The sequence below is a fragment of the Prionailurus viverrinus genome, unplaced genomic scaffold (assembly GCF_022837055.1).
Source record: "Prionailurus viverrinus isolate Anna unplaced genomic scaffold, UM_Priviv_1.0 scaffold_38, whole genome shotgun sequence".
Taxonomy (NCBI): Eukaryota; Metazoa; Chordata; class Mammalia; order Carnivora; family Felidae; genus Prionailurus; species Prionailurus viverrinus.
The window spans coordinates 464,436-470,515 of NW_025927606.1; the positions used below are offsets into that span (position 1 = coordinate 464,436).

The following is a 6,080-nucleotide window of genomic DNA, read 5'->3' on the forward strand; positions in this document are numbered from 1 at the left end:
TTATGAGTCCCTTCTGTTTCGTCCCCCTCCCTGTTTTTATATTATTTTTGTTTCCCTTCCCTTATGTTCATCTGCTTTGTCTCTTGAAACCTTCTGCCCATGTTTTAATTGGATTATTTGCTTTTTTGAGTGTTGAGTTGTATCAGTTCTTTATAGATTTGGGACACTAAGCCTTTGTCAGATATGTCGTTTGCAAATATCTTCTCCCGTTCCGGAGGCTGTCTTTTAGCTTTGTGGATTGTTTAAAACTCTGGAACGCTTCGCGAATCTGTGTGTCATCGCTGAACAGGGGCCGTGTTGTCCTCTCTGTACTGTTCCAGTTTTAGCGGACATTTATCATGCAGCTTTCATGTGACACTTAGCAAAAGAGCTGTTGTTGACTCATCTCTGCGTAGACATAATACTCTTGGGCACGCCTAACGCCGCAGAAACCAACGAGTTGCGGAAGACCCTAAACGCCTTCACTTTCAGACGCTGGCTCTTCCACGTCACCTCTGCACTCAGACTGATCGCGGTCCCCGTTCCCTGCGCCACCAAGGGCGTGGTGACGGCCGCCCTTCTGAGGAGAGTCCACGTGTCAGGACTAAAGCTTTAAACCCACTTCACAATCATGACATGGTGTAGCGACGAGAGGCCATGCGCCCCTGCCTGCAGAGATGCTGAATGGGGGGAGGGTGGGGGGAGTTCGGGACACACGGTGGTCGCACAGCCCAGCCCACGACACCTGCGTCACGACCACCACCTGTGGGGCAGTGATGTGTACAACGTGTAAACCAACTCAGAGATGTTAAGAGTGTGGACTGTGCCTCTCGGGTTGGAGAAGATGTGGCCTCTCGTTCCCAAGGGGAGGGAAGCGGAGGGCCTGGTCCTCCCGGCTGGAGCTGGCTTTGCGCAAGGCCTCGCACCTGCAGGGCTGTGGAAGCAGACCCGGCTGGCCCCGGGCCAGTGAGAAGGAAGCGTGGAACTATGGGAGATGAAGGGTCAGGTTTGAAAGAGACAGGAACTGCTGCACTGGGTCCGAACTGGTGAACTGGGACTTCCTCGTACTTCAAAGAGGGGAACAGGCGTTTGAATGAAGCGAATGAGAGGGGCTCGTCTGCCCGTTGAACGTCTTCGGCCGTGAGTGAAGAGGGTGAGGGGAAATCAGCCTGGAGAAGCCGAGCTGTGATCACGTGCTTCTCGTGGTTCGGGGACGAGATTTCTGGTGTTGACGTAGAACCAGGTGGGTTCCGTTTACTGCCCTGATGGTCAGGTTCGCCATCGGCCACCCAGCGGGGTGAGCGCTGGGCAGTCAGCCCGCCCACGCCACTCTCCTCACCATTCCGGAGCCACCGTGGGGCTCCGGGGCCCCGTGGATGGGACCTGCTCGGGCCCGACGACTCTCCTCTGCGCCCAGCTTCCGTTTTCTGGAACAGAGGCTGCTGTCTGAAGCCGACGGCTTTGGGTTTCTGGGCCCCGTCTCCCAGGGCCGGGTAAGGCCCAGAACGTCGGAAGGGATCGCCGGGCCGTGCACCACGGCCAGGGCCACTGCTAGCTCACGGCTGGGTTTCAGCCCCCGATGCCCCGGCCAGGTGTGTTTGTTCAGTGCCCAGACTACACAGCCACAGGAGTGCAGCGGTGGCCTTGGTCAGCAGAGGTTACGTCTTGGGAACAAGCAGTGTCATCCTGCATTCGCTGAACAAGTATTTACCAAGCTCCTAATGCCCATGCCAAGCACAGTGCCACACACATCAGGTCCGACAGGATGGCCAGAGGCGGCCAACAGATATTCTCTCGCTCACCCAGATTGATTGGTGATGCCTGCCTGGAGAGCTGTGATCCATCTGTGATGTCTGCCATGGCCATGGTTCTGTTTGCCAGCTTGTCCGGTGGAGGCACGGACTGGGGGGAGAGACAGCCCAGAACAATTGATTCACGGCTCTGACCCAGTGTTACGATTCACGTGTGGCCAGCTACTGTTTTGAGACATTTGTTTCTGCTGAATTTTTCTCGATGGGTCTCCCCCTTCCCCTCCACGATTCGGGCAGCAGCAAGGCCGGCCTGGCTGCCAGGGGAGGGCCTTCCCAGCCTGGCTTCTCAGCATCCCAACCCCAGGAAGAAGGCGGGGTTGAAGCCAGGACAGGGGGCTGGGCAGGAAAGGACCGGGGCGACCCCCACACGAAAGAGGTTCAAATGCCACCCCAGGGCCACCAAGCCGCACACCCCCTGCCAGGCCCCTGTGTCCCCTACGCCCAAGAAATGACACTCTCACTGTGACATTTCAGGCCGAGTGGGAAAATGTATGTCGTGAGTACAAGAGGGAGGAAGGATGGCCCTTCTCTGAACCATCAACTTAATTATTGTATTAAATACACATCCAGCCATTACTTTGTGAAGCTCATAGAAAAATGATGTCCTGATATAAATCTATCGATGTATCAGTTACTAGCTAATTAACGGCTGCCAGAGGCAGTGGACGCATCAGGACGGGCTGTGTTGGGGCTCGTAACACGCACCCCCTGAACCCCGGTGGTCCGACCGGGTAGGCGCCCCGGAGAGCCGCCTCCAGAAGCGTTTGGCGGCTGGCACCAGCGCCCCCTGCAGGCAGCCTTCTAGCGGTGCGCAAAGCTGCACGGGCCTCGTAGGGGCCTGGGGCGTCCGGGGACGAGGACGAGGTGCGCTGGCGGTCTAGCTGGGAAGACAGAATCTGCGACTGAATTGCACGTGCAGGCGCCGCCGAGGAGGTCAGGGTCCCGGCGCTGCCACTCAGGGCCACGCAAGCTCATCGGGGCGTTTGCACGGCCTGCTGTCGGAGGGCAAACGTACAGGATGCCTGGGAGCCCAGTGGGCGAGCGAATGAGGAGCGGAGTAGCCTTCTGACAAGTGGGCGGGCGGGGGTGGGGGTGACAGAAGCCCCTCGGCCGCAGGAAATGTCATCTTTTGCGGGAACTGCGAGACAGCCGTTATTGCCGGAGCAGAGCGCGAAGGTGAGAAGCAGCCAGGAGGGGCAGTGGCTATACCGGCATGGCCCGGTAAGCCGGATTTACCAATCGGGGCTTTCTCCTAAGGGCGGCGGGGAGCCCCGGAAGGTTTCAGACGGGGAGTGGTGATGTGGCATTGGACAGTGCCCTCTGGTGGCGACCTGAGGAATGGCGTCTTCGATGCTCCTGGGCGGCCCCAGGCTGTAGGAACCGCGGCCGGAGTTCTAAGCCTTCCTTGCAGAGTCCGGAGACACAGTCCTTCTGGGACGCCCGCCCTGTTGATGCTGGTGGACACAGCTCACAGGGGCCAGCCTCCCAAGGCATGCCACCAAGCCAGGCTCTCCAGGACACGCCAGAAGGGCCCGACCGCTGCCTGCAGCAGATACAGGCAATGGGAGGTCTGCCTGGCCCGGGTTTCCTCCAGAGGGGCCCTGTCTGGGTCTGACTTCAGACAGGGAAGGGAGGGGTCCTGATCACCGTCCCTTTAGTCATCTGCGACCTTTGATCTCAGACCTCAGACGAGTCTGTGCGAGTGCTCAGCCAGCCAGTGAGGAGGGACGGGACGACGGCGAGTCTAATCCTCCGCCTTACCGGAGGCAGATAAGCCCCCAGCAGCCAGAAGACGGGAGATCCGGCGGCCGCGCCCACACCCTCCCTTGTGTGCTTGGGACCCGTGTCCGCCTGAGCCCGCAGATGCTTATCACGAACGGCAGGCCAGGGCCCAGTCTGGCTCAGGGAACCTCTGCAGAGCACAGCCCCGAGCTGGAGACTCTCAGCAGCTGTTTTTTTCATTTTTTCCCTGTGTTTCAGACAGGATGAATCGAGCCAACCAGACTTTTTGGAAAGAGGGATGCGATGTTTTTCCGCCCCCATTTGCAGAAAGTAACGCCCTTGCCCAGTATAACACGCCAGAGGGATGGTCAGGAACCCCGCGTTCCTGTCACCCACACCCCGTTTCCGTCCCGGTTAGCAGCAACTTCTGTGCTTCCGGAGAGACCAGGCACGCTGGGGCAAACCTATCACCTGTTTCTGCAGCAAATTTGCTCCCGTGGATACGCTCTGTCACTTGCTGGCTGCTGGCTTTACTTCTCCAGGGGGGAGGAATGGTATAAAGCGGGTCAGAGATTTTCTTTTGGGGGGCCCCCATGTTCTGCTGTCACAACCAGCCATGAAATGCGGCGTGGGCCCGGGCAGGAGACCAGACACAAAGGGCTACGGGCTCAGCTCTGAGCTTCAAAGTAACTTCCTGCGGTTTTCTCGAGTCCTTAGTCAGTGGTCTTGAAAGTCGGGTGTCCAAATGCACGTGACGACGCTTCTGGAGCTCCTAGACCCGGGTGTTCTCCCGTAAAGTGCCACCCTGGGGAACACTGGCCTCTGCGTGAATTGGAGGGGCGGCTGCGGGGCGGGTGCGTCCCAGGCAGGAAGGAAGTGCTCTGGGGGGAAATCAAGAGAGGCAGGTGGGAGGGGTGGAGGCCTGCGTGGCAATCGGGGTCCAGCCCGGGAAACACGCTCCTCCCAGCACTTCCACAGAGCAAACCGAACGCGGGGAGCTGGTCGTGCGGGCCACGGAGGGCTGCGCTGTGACCGGAGCTCGGCTGTGCCGGACGTGACCTCCAGGTCTGGGAGGAAGGGACAGGCGTGCCGGGGTCTGGGAGGGAGCAGGAGCCACGGAGGAGCACCAGAGAGGTAGCTGCGAGGGAGGAGGGGCACCCTGCTTCTCCAGTGCCCACGCTGGCCTCACTCTGGGAACCCGGGAAACACAGGCACTGGGGACCCTGTCACACGGGATGGAGCCCGTTGGTGGGGACCGGGAAGGAGCCTGACAGAAGGGCCTGCTTCCCACATCTTGTGTGCGGCGTGTTGGGTTCGAGAAGTTCTGGGGGCCCCAGTGGGGAGAGCGGAATATGGCCCAGGGGGCAGGTGGGCGCGCTCGTGGTGGGAGAGGCGCACCGTGACCCTGCTGGAGGGTCACAGGACAGCCAAGCCGGGGAGGGATCCAAGTAGTATCGGGGTGCAGAGTCCCACGGCTCAGACAACGAAACACAAGTGACAGGACACCAGTGGGGCGCTAGGGGCGCCAGAGCCCTGCCGTGAGAGGCTGAGTTCAGTTTGCGTGGATTTCATGACAGGTCAGAGTAGAAAGTGTGCTTCCCAAGAGCCAATGTGACTTCAATTATGTGTAAATTAACGTGATCATGTGCACGTATTACAGTTGACAAGAACTAGACCAAAGAATGGTTCACTCGTGTTTGCACCTCTGAACGCCCGTCCGGGGATTTCGACAACCCTCTTCGATGGCCGGGAGACGCCCGCTGCCGCCGCAGCCTTTGCCCTCTCCCGGGTCACACGCCGCTCGGTGGTGCCTCAGCACCTCATCCTCGTTCTGGTTGCGGGTCCTTGTTGGGGGAGGAATCACTCCTTACTGGAGTGGACTTGAAACCCGATCCCCAGTTTGGAGAAGCCTGGGGCACTAACTGGATCCCCGTTTGGGGAAGCCTGGGGCGCCAACCCAATCCCCAGTTTGGGGCAGCCTGGGGCGCTAATCAGATCCCCCAGTTTGGGGGAAGCCTGGGGCACCAACCTGATCCCCAGTTCGGAGAAGCCTGGGGCACTAACTGAATCCCTGTTTGGAGAAGCCTGGAGTGCCAACCCAATCCCCAGTTTGGGGCAGCCTGGGGCGCTAATCAGATCCCCCAGTTTGGGGAAGCCTGGGGCACCAACCCGATCCCCAGTTTGGAGAAGCCTGGGGCACTAACTGGATCCCCGTTTGGAGAAGCCTGGAGTGCCAACCCGATCCCCAGTTTGGGGAATCTTGGGGCGCTAATCAGATCCCCCAGTTTGGGGGAAGCCTGGGGCGCCAACCTGATCCCCAGTTCGGAGAAGCCTGGGGCACTAACTGGATCCCCGTTTGGAGAAGCCTGGGGTGCCAACCCAATCCCCAGTTTGGGGCAGCCTGGGGCGCTAATCAGATCCCCCAGTTTGGGGAAGCCTGGGGCACCAACCCAATCCCCAGTTTGGGGCAGCCTGGGGCGCTAATCAGATCCCCCAGTTTGGGGAAGACTGGAGTACCAACCCGATCCCCAGTTTGGGGCAGCCTGGGGTGCCGGTTAAGGACACGCT

The 6,080-nt window shown here is 59.6% G+C and overlaps 1 non-coding gene across 1 annotated transcript; it reads right to left on the reverse strand.

Moving 5' to 3' along the window:
* Positions 1-244: 244 nt before the first annotated feature.
* Positions 245-351, reverse strand: LOC125158866 (U6 spliceosomal RNA). Its single transcript, XR_007149558.1, has one exon. It is a non-coding gene; the product is annotated as a U6 spliceosomal RNA (small nuclear RNA).
* Positions 352-6,080: the final 5,729 nt, after the last annotated feature.